The following is a 13,495-nucleotide window of genomic DNA, read 5'->3' as shown; positions in this document are numbered from 1 at the left end:
ATGCTAGTCTGTTAGTAAATGTAGCTAGTGGCCGCCTTATTTAAACAGAGCTTTTCCGGTGAAAATTCTTGCGAATAAATGCTTAAATCCCCAAATTCTTTATAGATGTGTACTTAAAACAGTCTCAATTCTTGGTTGAAAGCAAAAAAAAAAAAAAAAATGCAGATAGCATTTATTTATTTGGCTTACTGACACGGTTCTTCATTGGTTCACATCTTATTTACATGATAGGGATTTCTTTGTGTGAATCGGAAACCATCAGTCAGAACGAACCAAATTCACGTGGGGAGTCCCTCAAGGGTCAATTCTTGGACCACTCTGATTTAACATCTATATGCTTCCCCTAGCTCAGATTATGGAACAGTATGACATCTCCTATCACACCTATACTGATGACACACAACTCTACATTTCTGTGTCCCCACATGATTGTAGTCCTTTAGTCTCCCTGAGTAAATGCATTCATCAAATGAATGAATGGATGTGCCACAATTTTCTCCAGTTAAATGTGGAGAAGACAGAAGTGATCATTTTTGGGCAAAAAGGAAAGTTCAAAGATAAGCAGGCACCTTAGCACAATGTCACTTACAGCTACCAATCAAGTCAGAAACCTTGGCGTAATTATTGACTCAGACCTAAAATTTGATAGCCATCTAGAGTCCGTCACTAAATCTGCTTATTACCACCTAAAAAATATAGCCAGAATTAAGGGGCTTCTGACTCAACAAGACATGGAAAAACTTATGCATGCATTCATTTTCAGCAGATTGGACTATTGCAACGGTATATTTACAGGTCTTGATAAAAAATCAGTCAGGAAGCTGCAGCTAGTACAGAATGCAAACCAGAGTCCTCACAAATACAAGGGAACTGGACCACATTACACCGGTTTTGAAATTGTTACACTGGCTTCCAGTGAGTCAAAGGATAGACTATGAAATACTACTGCTCGTCTACAAAACACTCAATGGCCTTGGACCAAAATACATGCTTGATTTGTTAGATTCCTATGAAACATCTAGACCCCTAAGGTCGTCTGGAACCGGTCTCCTGTATGTTCCAAGAAAAAGAACCAAGCAGGGTGAGGCAGCATTTAGTTATTATGCTCCTCACTTCTGGAACAAGTTACCTGAAGGTCTGAAGTATGCTCAAACTGTTACGTAGCTCCTTTAAATCAGGGCTAAAAACACTCTTGTTTAGCATAGCATATCCATAACTATCTATATATTTCAGTCTATTTGCTCTCTATTCCACTTGTGCTTTATCCCCATTGCTGATTTCAATTATTATCAGTAGTAGTAGTATATATATATATTTTTTTATTCTATTCACGATTAAATGCGATTTTTATGTATAATTTTTTTTCCTTACCTGAAGGTCTGAAGTATGCTCAAACTGTTAGCTCCTTTAAATCAGGGCTAAAAACGCTTTTGTTTAGCACTGCATATCCATAACTGTCTATATATTTCAATCTATTTGCTGTCTATTCCTCTTGTGCTTATCTCCATTGCTGATTTCAATTACTGTCTTGGCCCGAATATAAGACGGCCCTGATTATAAGACGACCTCCTCTTTTTCAAGACTCAAGTTTAAAAAAAGATTTTTTGAACACCAAATTAAATTTTATACAGAAAATAATTGCAGTACATCTGAAACAAATGATTATAATATATTTGAGAGAAAAAGCTAAGCAAAGTTATTTTGCCTCATTCAAATCTTAATATCTTAACATTTAAATATGTAAACTAAAGTGCAATCACATTCGTAAATGAAAGTCTTCTGGTTTTTGAAATGTAAATAAACCAGTCTATTGTGATAAAACAACAAAATTGCAATAACTGCATTAACCATCAAAGTGAAGTCTAGCTGTAACTGTAGGCTTAAAACAAATCTGAATAAGGAGAACATTGCAATAAAATAATGCAAACTAGTTAAACTTGAGAGTAGCTGAGATCTGTCATGACAGAACATTGCTTCAATGATATCTGCCGCCATTTAGTGTCGTGAATGGGTATAGACCCCATTCACAATTGCAATAAAATAATGCAAACTAGTTAAACTTGAGAGTAGCTGAGATCTGTCATGACAGAACATTGCTTCAATGATATCTGGCGCCATTTAGTGTCGTGAATGGGTATAGACCCCATTCACATGACGTCACAACCACGTGTTTACGCATTACGGCTAGGTAAATTCCTCCTATTATGGCGTGTTTTTCTGCTCGTTAACATTAATAATCAAAATGGTGAAGGCGTGTGTGGCGGTTGGTTGCCGTAACAGAGAAGATAGACAGAGAGACTTAAAGTTCTACCGTATTCCGAGAGACCCGTAGAGGAGAGTGAGATGGACTGCTGCAATTCGACGAGAAAACTGGGCACCAAACGATCACCACAGATTATGTAGTAGTCATTTTATATCTGGTAAGATGCATTTAATATATATTTAGAGGGTTTTGGGCTGACAACCACAATTAAGATCATTGCGAGGCTAATCGGCGACAACATGTAGTTTCAAATTCAAGATGCTTATTTTTTCCACCATCATTATTTTTTGAATAATATTTAGCTGGTAACAAGTGAAAGAAGCTGGCCTCGTCTTCACCGGATTCATCAGGACAGGGGTGTCCAAACTTTTTGCAAAGGTGAATAGGGCTAAACAGAGACGGACAATATGGCGACCGGATACAGCGACATGTCAGTCTGTGACGTTGGTGAGTAGGGTCTATAGTCCGTCATTGCGTATTCTCAATGGTCTCAATTTATCGTGTAATTTATAGTGCAATTCATGGAAGCCTAGGTGCTTTAAGACGCTGTAAACTCATTGGATGTGTTGCATAAAAGGCGTTATGTGGAAAAGCTTCAGTTTATCCATTCGCCAGATCCATATTTGATGCCTAAATCGATATTTTTCGACCCGCTGTCTTCGCCGTCTCTGCCTGACATCTGCTACCCTGATATCTACAACTATCTTGTTCACAGAAACTCAGCCTATTCTTACGAAACTTTGAAAAACTTAAAGAGCAGCACTCTAAGCAACATTACCCCGTGTGACCCTTTACTTCCAATTTTCTAAACTGGCGACAATCAATAAAAAAATAAAAAGTTGACTGCGATGGCCAACGCTTCAAGGATAGGTGGATATTGGACTATTTCTTCAATAAAATACGCAACAACTCTGTCTGCCTCATTTGCAAAGAGACAGTCGCTGTTTTCAAAGAGTTCGATGTGACGCGATATTACCAAACGAGACACGCTGACATGTACGACAACATTACAGGGAAGATACGCAACGAGAAATGAAAGCAACTTGAAGCTAGTTTAATTTCACAGCAGCAGTATTTCGCAAGAGCCCGAGTGTCGAAAGAGAACGCCACAAAGGCGAGATTGTTGAAATTATGAATTAAAAAAAATAATAATAAAGCAAATGTGACACACAGAAGGGCTTGCTAAAATTTGTTTAAATATATTGTTCTACGTAAATCAGCGAAGGTAGCCCCCACATTTTTACCACACCAAATCTGGCCCCCTTTGCAAAAGGTTTGGACACACCTGTTTAACTGATGATCCGTAGACGAGGCCAGCTTCTTTCACTTGATACCAGCTAAATATTATTCAAAATGTAATGATGATGGAAGAAATAAGCATCTTGAATTTGAAACTGTATGTTGTCGGCGATTAGCCTCGCAATGATCTTAATTGTGGTTGTCAGCCCAAAACCCTCTAAATATATATGAAATGAATCTTACCAGATATAAAATAACTACTACATAATCTGTGGTAATCGTCTGGAGCCCAGTTTTCTCGTCGAATTGCAGCAGTCCATCTCACTCTCCTCTCCGCGTCTCTCGGAATACGGTAGAACTTCAAGTCTCTCCGTCTATCTTCTCTGTTACTGCAACCAACCGCCACACACGCCTTCACCATTGTGATTATTAATGTTAACGAGCAGAAAAACACGCCATAATAGGAGGAATTTACGAAGCGGTAATGCGTTAACATGACGAGTAGACGGACAACATGGCGCGGAGGCGTGGTTGTATCGTCATGTGAGTAGGGTCTATATGGCGGCACAATACAGCGACACGTCATTGTGTGACGTTGGTGAGTGGGGTCTATAATGTCTAGACCCCCTCTTTTTCAGTCTAATTTCAATGCAAAAAACACCGTCTTATATTCGGGCCAATACGGTATTAGCTGTAGTAATAGTATTTATTTTTTATGTACTGATTTTTTTATTTCTCTTTGTGATTATATGCGATTTTTATGGATAATTTTATTTCCTATTTCGATTGTCTTTGTTTTTACGTTCTGTTGACTTTAATGTGATTTTTATGATCTTCATGTGATGGAAAGCACTTTGAATTGCCTTGTGTTGAATTGTGCCATGTAAATAAATTTGCCTTGCCTTGCCTTATTTTACGTCAATATGTCGTTGTACGATGCTAGTCGGTTACTCAATGAGGCGGCCGTCATATCTAAACAGAGCTTTTCTGGTGAGAATTGTTGTGAATAAATTCATAAATCCCTGAATTCTTTATTGAAATTGATGTAAAACAGTCTTGATTCTTGGTTAAAAGCAAAAAAAAAAGTGCAGTTAGCATTTATTTTACATAGCAATGTCGAAGAATGATGCTAGTCTCTAAGCTCTATGTTGTGATAAGTGGGCTGCCACAATGGCTTTTTCCTTTGAAAATTCTTGTGAATAAATACTTAAATCCCTGAATTATTTATAGATATGGACGTAAAACAGTCTCGATTATTTGTTAAAAGCAAAAAAAAAAAAAAGTGCAGGTAGCACAGATAACGATGAGGCTAGTCTGTAAGGGAATTAGCAGCCGCCATATGTAAACGAAACACTTTTTCCGTTGAAAATTCTTGTGAATAAAGGCTTAAATCCCTGATTGCTTTATAGATATGAACATAAAAGAGTCTTGATTCTTGGTTAAAAGCAAAAAGAACAGGCAGTTTGCATTTACTTTACGTATATATGTCGAAGAATGTTAATTTCTACCATTGATTTTTTCACGTTTCAAAATGCATAAAGAAAAATATAATAATTACCTTGCAAATCACTCCTGCAAATCACCTAGCAAATCCCTCCTGAGACAATCCTTTCTGTTTGTATGCGGTACAGCTTTCGTACTTGTTCAATCCAAAATCAGCTGTTGGATCACTACATGTGTTGACTCTGCGACCGGCTGCGAATAACTGAAGCGAACTATAGGGCGACCCACAACTTATAGGCGTTGCGCTATGAAGGTGGAATCTGACCCGTCAATCATTATGAAGTGTATGCCAGTGGCTAATCAGTATGTGTAGGGTGAAACATTTATGTTCAATATGACTACAATTCTGTGTTTTGCGTCACGGCTGACATATCATTAGCTTTGCTAAATCAAGTTATACAACGATAGAGAAATGGAAACAAACACTCACCTAAAGGAAGTCATACATGGGCTTCTTACTCAAAATGCATTAATGCAAGTGTTACAAGTTTTTGTTCGTTTGTTTACAGGTGGACACTGCTGTTCAACTTGATGTGATTCACAACAGAGAAGAAATGTCAAAGATGGCGCTACGTTTCACTCAGGATACGTGTCTAGAGTACAGTATAATAAAAGCAGTTCATATAGATGAAGTAATTCTGAGAAAAAAATATATACCATTATTTTAAAACAAAAAAACAATGGTGCTCTTTTGGCACAAGTCCCACATATGAGCTGCTTGATTCCTCCTTGGGGTTGAGGGCTTAAGAACTTGCAAGTTGCCAGTAATATTAGAGGGAATTTGGGTGTACCTGTGCATCGGTCTCCAGTCAATGAAAAATTGTTGCCTCAGGTCTCAAAACAAGTGCCTTGACACAAAAAGGGTTTTCTTGACAATGCTAAAAACAGTTACTTCCAAGAATCAGGTCTTTCCTTTTAAATTTGATGCAATGTTCTGAAAGACCCAATAAAGGAACTGCAGGCACTGCTAGGAGTTGAACCCAGGATCTCCTGTTTACGAGACAGGCACTTTGACCAGCTAAGCCACAGTGCCCTTTGCATCATAGTTCTTCACCAATCTTCCTGTGACCTGGCTAAGATTAATGCTGTGCGTGTAAGGCTTGGTTCATACGACAGGTCTTAATGCACAAATCCGATTCTTTGTCATATCTGTTTTTTTGGTGTGCCCGTTCAGACTGCCTTTGTCCATTGAGACCTTTCAAGTACTATGTATGCGCACTAATTCGCAGTCCTACATGCGCTGAGCAAGACGACCCGAATGCGCAAAAGCATCAAAACAAATGACCACACATGCTGGCTGTCATCCGTCATTCCACGGATATCATAATTTACTTTTTAAAAAGAGGACACAAATAACAGACATAAATAATCCCAGTTTAGGCTTATATTCAAAGTATATGGATCGATAGCATGCACACAATGTCCGTGCATGTCACACACACATACGGGCAGTTTGCCCCGACTCTCGTCCGTGTAAGCAATGTTGAAATATTGCTTATATGGAGCAGACAGAAAACCGATCATCCTCAGGCTTATCCTCAAACCATTTTTTTTTTTTTTTAATGACTGTTGTCAAGTCCGACCCTTCCTAAAAAGCCGTGTTAGAGGCAAGCTAAGCGCTAATAACGCACAGCTGCACCGCTACCGTAGCGTCTCTATCACTTTTTGATGACTGCATGAATTCCGATTTGAGAGACTGGACAGTACAGACCGCCGCAACAGTCTGGAAAAATGTGGCCCAGATCGGATTTGAACCACATACGAAAGTGACCCGGATCGGATTTGAAATGGTCTACTTCTATGCGACTTGTCACGTTCAGACCGTCAAGTTAATGCCTCACTCGAGTTGGAAAAACACGAAAAAATCGGATTCGTAGCGTAAGGCTAGGTTCATACTACAGGTCTTAATGCACAAATCCGATTTTTTGTCATTCCTGTTTTTTTGGCGTGCCCGTTCAGACTGCCTTTGTCCATTGAGACCATTCAAGTATTACGCATGCGCACTAATTCGCAGTCCGCCACGCACTGAGAAAGACAACCCGCATGTGCAGAAGCATCAAAACAAATTACACATGCTAGCTATATGTCATTCCAGAGTGATCATATTTTGATTTCCAAAAAGAGGACACAAATAACAGACATTAATAATCCCCGTTTAATCTTATAGTCAAAGTTTATATGGAGTGATAGAACGCATACACGCGCACACATGAGCCTTGACGTGTGTGCGTGAAATGACGCGGGTGCGTCAGTTTGCCCAGACTCGGCCATGTGTGCAATAATGAAATATTGCTCATTCGGCGCACAGAATGAAAATCGAAAACTGTAAGGCTTATTCTTTGCTTCATTTTATTTTATTTTTTTTATGACTTTGGCAGAAGTTGCGCTAGACTTTTTCGTTGTCTGTCATTTTGACTGACAGGGTCATATAAATCCGGTCATAATCTATTTTTACCCGTCACTTAAATTTTTAAAATGATGATAATGACATTGTGGTGACCCTTTGTTTGGCATAATTCACCTTCCGTACTTGTGTGTCCATTTGGCCGAGCGCGTTACCGGCTACGACACAGTCACGTGACAGAGACACTTAAGAGCCGCGCGCGTTCCGGCTTGAATAGAGAGTTCACAGAGAGCAGCAGAGCTACAGTGGCTGTACACAGCAATTCGAGCTAACAAGACTCTTAACATTGCATAGCGCTTCAACATATTCAATAGTATTTAGTTTTCATTCATTTTAAATTAATATTCTGTCCGAACAAGCTTAACAGAGAATCCACACCGTGCCATCACACATCAAGCAGATGAATATGTAACTTTTTCTCGGCATTGACAAAAACAGCTGACTGTGGCCCCACTGTGGAACAATGAAATTAACAGTTCACCTCCTGTGGCCTGAACGGAGTCTTACACCTTCCTCCTGGTGCGCATGGACTTGAATTGCGTGCCCGCTTGTGCAGTCCCTGTTTTTTCATCTCTTTTATCAACACCATCGTCATTTTGGGGCTTTTTGAAGAAACTTCGGACACTCCGTTGCCTTGACATTTTTCAGAGTAAGGCCAACGACGTCATGCATCAAGAGAGACAATAGCTAATTAATATGCTCACTCGCCACCCTGTGGTCTGGGGTGTGAATTGCAACCTGTCAAAATGACAGATGGACTTCAGTTTTTTCCGTCACCGTTTTAAAAAATCGGTCAACGACGGAAAATATTCGGTTAACGCGACCCTTGGACTGTGGTCAGCCAGCTTCGTGCTTAAAAGCAGAGTTCAAGCTAGGCGCTAATGCCTACGTCCTCCGTGCCACTTGCCCTTTGCTGATATAATTGCTGCATGAATTCTGATTTGGGAGTCTTGCCAGTTCAGACCGCCAGTCACGTTCTGAAAAAATGTGGCCCAGATCGGATTTGAACCACATACGAAAGTCACTCGGATTTGAAATGGTCCACTTCTAAGGCGACCTGTCCCGTTCAGACCGTCAAATTAACGCCTGACACGAAACACGAAAAAATCAGATTTGTGCATTAAGACTTGCAGTATGAACCTAGCCAATGTGACACAGACCAGAACAGCTTTCAGCTAACTTGGTGCAACAGATTTGTGTGGCATAACTTTGAACACAGCACTTGAACACACATGTCCCTGGGTGGATTCAAACCACCAGCCTCTCGGTTAACAGCTGAGCGCGCTGACCGGTTGTGCCACAGAGACAGTGCTCAACTGAAAATATAACCATTAAAAGAAATAAAAAAATAAAAAAAATACCAGTTTCAAATTCCTAGAACTTCCAAATGTTAGGTGAGACTAACATCTGGGACCAGGTCGGATACAGAAAAAAACAGACAAATACCTTACAGAAGTTGGGGCTGATGGCTTAAGAAAATGCAAGTTGCCAGTAATTTTAGAGGGAATTTGGGAGTACCTATGAATCATTGTCCAGTCAATGGCAAATTGTTGCCTGAAGTCTCAAAACAAGTGCCTTGACGCAAAGAGGTTTTTCTTCACTCTGCTAATAAAGTTGCTTCAAAGAACGAGGTCTTCTCTCTCATATTGAGAGCAATGATCTGAAAGACTACAGAAAGGAACCGCAGGTACTGCTGGGAGTTGAACCCAGAATCCCTTGCTTACAAGACAGGTACTTTGACCAGCTAAGCTACAGCACCCTTTACAATTCAGGTCTTTAACAATCTTCCTTTGACCTGTCTAAGATTAATGCTGGATAACAATTACTTACTCACTTAATTGCAATCTCAATTTGAGCAAAGCCGCAGTTGGCCAATGGGTGCTCGCCAGCTCAGTGTTTGACACACCCCAGACCAGCATTTGGTTAACTTGAAATTAAAACAATACGCTAAAACAATATGCTAAAAAAAACTATCAGTTTCAAATTCCGAGAAGTTCCAAATGTTAGGTGAGACGAAAATCTGGGACCAGGTCGGATACTGAAAAAAAAAAAAAAAAAAACTGAAAAATACCTTAGAGAATTTGGGGCTGATGGCTTAAGAAAATGCAAGTTGCCAGTAAATTTAGAGGGAATTTGGGTGTACCTGTGCATCGGTTTCCAGTCAATGGCAAATTGTTGCCTCAAGTCTCAAAACAAGTGCCTTGACACAAAGAGGTTTTTCTTCACAATGCAAAAACAGGTGCTTCAAAAGAACCAGGTCTTTCCTCCCAAATGTATAGCAATGTTCTGAAAGCCCACATAAACGAACTACTGGCACTGCTGGGATTTGAACCCAGGATCTCCTGTTTACTAGACAGGCACTTTGACCAGCTAAGCCACAGCGCCCTTTGCCTGTGCCTTTGTCCGTTGCTTTACCAATCTGACTTTGAACTGGCTAAGAATAATGCTGGGTAACAACTACTTCCTTAGGCCTAACTTAGAACACAGTGCTTGAACACACATGTACCTGGGTGGATTCAAACCACCAGCCTCTCGGTTATCAGCTGAGCGCGCTGACCGGTTGCTCCACAGAGACACTGTTCAGTTAAAAATGTAACCATTAAAAGAAATTAAAACACTATACAAAAAAACCTATGTTTCAAATTCCTAGAAGTTCCAAATGTTAGGTGAGACTAAAATCTGGGACCAGGTCAGATACTGAAAAAACCCCCCAGACAAATACCTTACAGAAGTTGGGGCTGATGGCTTAAGAAAATGCAAGTTGCCAGTAATTTTAGAGGGAATTTGGGTGTACCTGTGCATCGGTCTCCAGTCAATAACAAATTGTTGCCTCAAGTCTCAAAACAAGTGCCTTTACACAAAGAGGTTTTCATTCATATTGCTGAAACAGTTGCTTCAAAGAACCAGGTCTTTCCTCTCAAATTTAGAGCAATGGCTAAGATTTAATGCTGGGTAACAATTACTTACTCACTTAATTGCAATCTCAATTTGAGCAAAGCCGCAGTTGGCCAATGGGTGCTCGCCAGCTCAGTGTGTTTGACACACCCCAGACCAGCGTTTGGTTAACTTGGTGGAACAGCTTTGGAAATTTGTGTAGCCTAACTTAGAACGCAGCGCTTGTACACACACGTCCCTGGGTGGATTCAAACCACCAGCCTCTTGGTTAACAGCCGAGCGCGCTCATCGGTTGCACCACAGAGATGCTGTTCAGTTAAAAATGTAACAAAAGAAAATAAAACAACAAAAAAACCTATCAGTTTCAAATTCCTAGAAGTTCCAAATGTTAGGTGAGACTAAAATCTGGGACCAGTGGCCTATACTACGAAGCCGGTTTTCTGGCTTAGCAGGGTAACTTCGAGAGTAACTTCATCACGTGCGACCTAAGTTCGCAGCTAAGCGAGACTACGAAAGGTGGATATGTTGGAACCGAGAAGTGTTGCCATGGCAACACACGCCACACGCCAAACCTGGTCGTCTCAGAGTTAGATCTTGCTTAACCCCAGAATTCTAATTAACCACGCTATATTTAAACAGCACTCCTCCGCGGACGTGTCCTCCTGACAATGACAGCGTACCTGGACGACCCAAACGACATTGGCGCGCGGATTGTGAGGGGCTCTCTTCGGAGGGCATGGGTTTTTGGAGACCGCCAGAATCCGCTGGCGTACCAGGAAGATGTTCTCCATGAAAGATATAGATTTTCAGCTTAGGGAATTCTTTACCTGTGACAAATGATCGAAACGGACGTCACTAATGTAACCCGCCGAGTCAGGCCCTCACAACCGCGCAGCTTGTGTGCCTGTCCGTGCGCTCTTTTGCTAGGGACAATATATGTATTCCATCTGTGATGCTGAATACCTGCGTAAGAACACTGTATGCCGTGCGATTCGGAGTGGGGTATGGAAACGCTTCAAATTGATTGTTAAAATCGCTGAATGTAAACGAATGCGGAGCATTGCTCTCATACAAGAAATATATTTAACAAACTTTCCAGCGTTATTTCGTTGTGTAAATGCAGTTATAATAATCATAGAAAAATGTAGACTATTTAAACATTGAGAAAACTTGCGTTTTTTTCTGCCAACTCGAAGAGATTAAATTGTCAAATCCACTGATAGGACAGACGCACAAATATAAAAGACATAAATGTTTATTGAATATGCATCTTACAGTCTTGTTTAACTGTGAACATTCGTTATAAAAGACGGGCTTTAATTTACGCAACAACGCATGGCATCCCGCATTTCTTTCTTCTCCTTGAGTCCTCACAAATATAACTTTTTTTTTTTTTTTTTTTTTGGTCGGGCTTGGGCCTGTAAATCAAGTTGATTGATCGGACTCGGGTCGGGCTGGATTTTTTTAGCCCCAAACTAAAAAAAGAACATACGTATTCATACAGTCAAGGGGACTAAACATACAATCATCCTGCTTCATGTGGTGATGCGCGTTAAATTATTTCTTACTGTTAATGTACCAAATCTTCTTTTATTGTCCTAACAGCAGGCTTTATTTCTTTTGATGGACATAAGTAAACTGGCATATTGACGCATTCACGCCGAATCGGTGTTGGATTTCGCGGTGAGGGTGGATTTTAATCATTCCTCCTCCGTGAAGTAAGGTGCCCGTGCCATCGTCACAAGTAGTGTTTGACTCTGGTCTCCGCCCCCTTTTATGTGAACGCGCAGTAACTCTGACTGGTTTGACACAGGTTCGACTAATCAACCTCATAATCAGCGTCGTAGCACCGATTGACCACAAACTAGACAACCAGGTTTTGTCAACTCCGGTTACCCGCTAGTAAACTGGATTACTTCTGGGGAGGTTGAACTCCGTTCGTAGTATAGGCCACAGGTCGGATACTGAAGAAAACAAACAAATACCTTAGAGAAGTTGGTGCTGATGTCTTAAGAAAATGCAAGTTGTCAGTAATTTTAGAGGGAATTTGGGTGTACCTGTGCATCGGTCTCCAGTCAATGGCAAATTGTTGCCTCTAGTCTTAAAACAAGTGCCTTTACACAAAGAGGTTTTTCTTCACAATGCTAAAACAGTTGCTTCAAAGAACCAGGTCCTGTTTACTAGACAGGCACTTTGACCAGCTTAGCCACAGGACCCTTTGCCCCCGAGTACTTTACCAATCTTCCTTTGATCTGGCTAAGATTAATGCTGGGTAACAATTACTTCCTAACTTAATTGCAATCTCAATCGAGCAAAGCCACAGTTGGCCAATGGGTGCTTTCCAGCTCAGTGTGTTTGACACATTTGGTGGAACACATTTGTGAATTTGCAAAGCCTAATTTATAACGCAGCGCTTGAACACACACGTCACTGGGTGGATTCAAACCACCAGCCTCTTAGTTAACAGCCGAACGCTGATTAAAAGGAATTACAAGAATATGCTAAAAAAAACTATCAGTTTTAAATTCCTAGAAGTTCTAAATGTTAGATGAGACTAACATCTGGGACCACGTCAGATACTGAAAAAACCAAACAAATACCTAAGAGAAGTTGCGGCTGATGGCTTAAGAAAATGCAAGTTGCAAAATGCAACTTTACCAATCTTCCTTTGACCTGGCTGAGATTAATGCTGGGTGATAATTACTTCGTCACTTAATTGCAATCTCAATTGAGCAAAGCCGCAGTTGGCCAATGGGTGCTCGCCAGCTCAGTGTGTTTGACACACCCCAGACCAGCATTTGGTTAACTTGAAATTAAAACAATATGCCTTTGACGTGGCTAAGATTAATGCTGGGTAAGAACAATTTCCTGACTTAGTTGCACTTTTGCAACCTCACCACAGAGGCACTGTTCAGTTAAAAATGTGACAATTAAAAGAAAATAAAACAATATGCTAAAAAAACTCAGTTTCAAATTCCTAGAAGTTCCAAATGTTAGGTGAGACTAAAATCTGGGACCAGGTCAGATACTGAAAAAAAAAAAAAAAAAAAACAGACAAATACCTTACAGAAGTTGGGGCTGATGGCTTTAGAAAATGCAAGTTGCACGAAATTATAGAGGGAATTTGAGTGTACCTGTGCATCGGTCTCCAGTCAATAGCAAATTGTTGCCTCAATTCTCAAAACAAGTGC

The 13,495-nt window shown here is 40.4% G+C and overlaps 4 non-coding genes across 4 annotated transcripts; all 4 read right to left on the bottom strand.

Moving 5' to 3' along the window:
- Positions 1–5,964: 5,964 nt before the first annotated feature.
- On the bottom strand, positions 5,965–6,038 carry trnat-cgu (transfer RNA threonine (anticodon CGU)). The gene has a single exon. It is a non-coding gene; the product is annotated as a tRNA-Thr (tRNA).
- Positions 6,039–8,642: 2,604 nt separating this feature from the next.
- On the bottom strand, positions 8,643–8,716 carry trnan-guu (transfer RNA asparagine (anticodon GUU)). Its single transcript has one exon. It is a non-coding gene; the product is annotated as a tRNA-Asn (tRNA).
- A 378-nt stretch (positions 8,717–9,094) lies between these two features.
- On the bottom strand, positions 9,095–9,168 carry trnat-ugu (transfer RNA threonine (anticodon UGU)). The gene has a single exon. It is a non-coding gene; the product is annotated as a tRNA-Thr (tRNA).
- A 552-nt stretch (positions 9,169–9,720) lies between these two features.
- On the bottom strand, positions 9,721–9,794 carry trnat-agu (transfer RNA threonine (anticodon AGU)). Its single transcript has one exon. It is a non-coding gene; the product is annotated as a tRNA-Thr (tRNA).
- Between the last annotated feature and the right edge of the window lie 3,701 nt (positions 9,795–13,495).

This window comes from Corythoichthys intestinalis, chromosome 11, assembly GCF_030265065.1.
Source record: "Corythoichthys intestinalis isolate RoL2023-P3 chromosome 11, ASM3026506v1, whole genome shotgun sequence".
In the NCBI taxonomy this organism is placed as follows: Eukaryota; Metazoa; Chordata; class Actinopteri; order Syngnathiformes; family Syngnathidae; genus Corythoichthys; species Corythoichthys intestinalis.
This window is presented reverse-complemented; position numbering and strand designations above follow the sequence as displayed.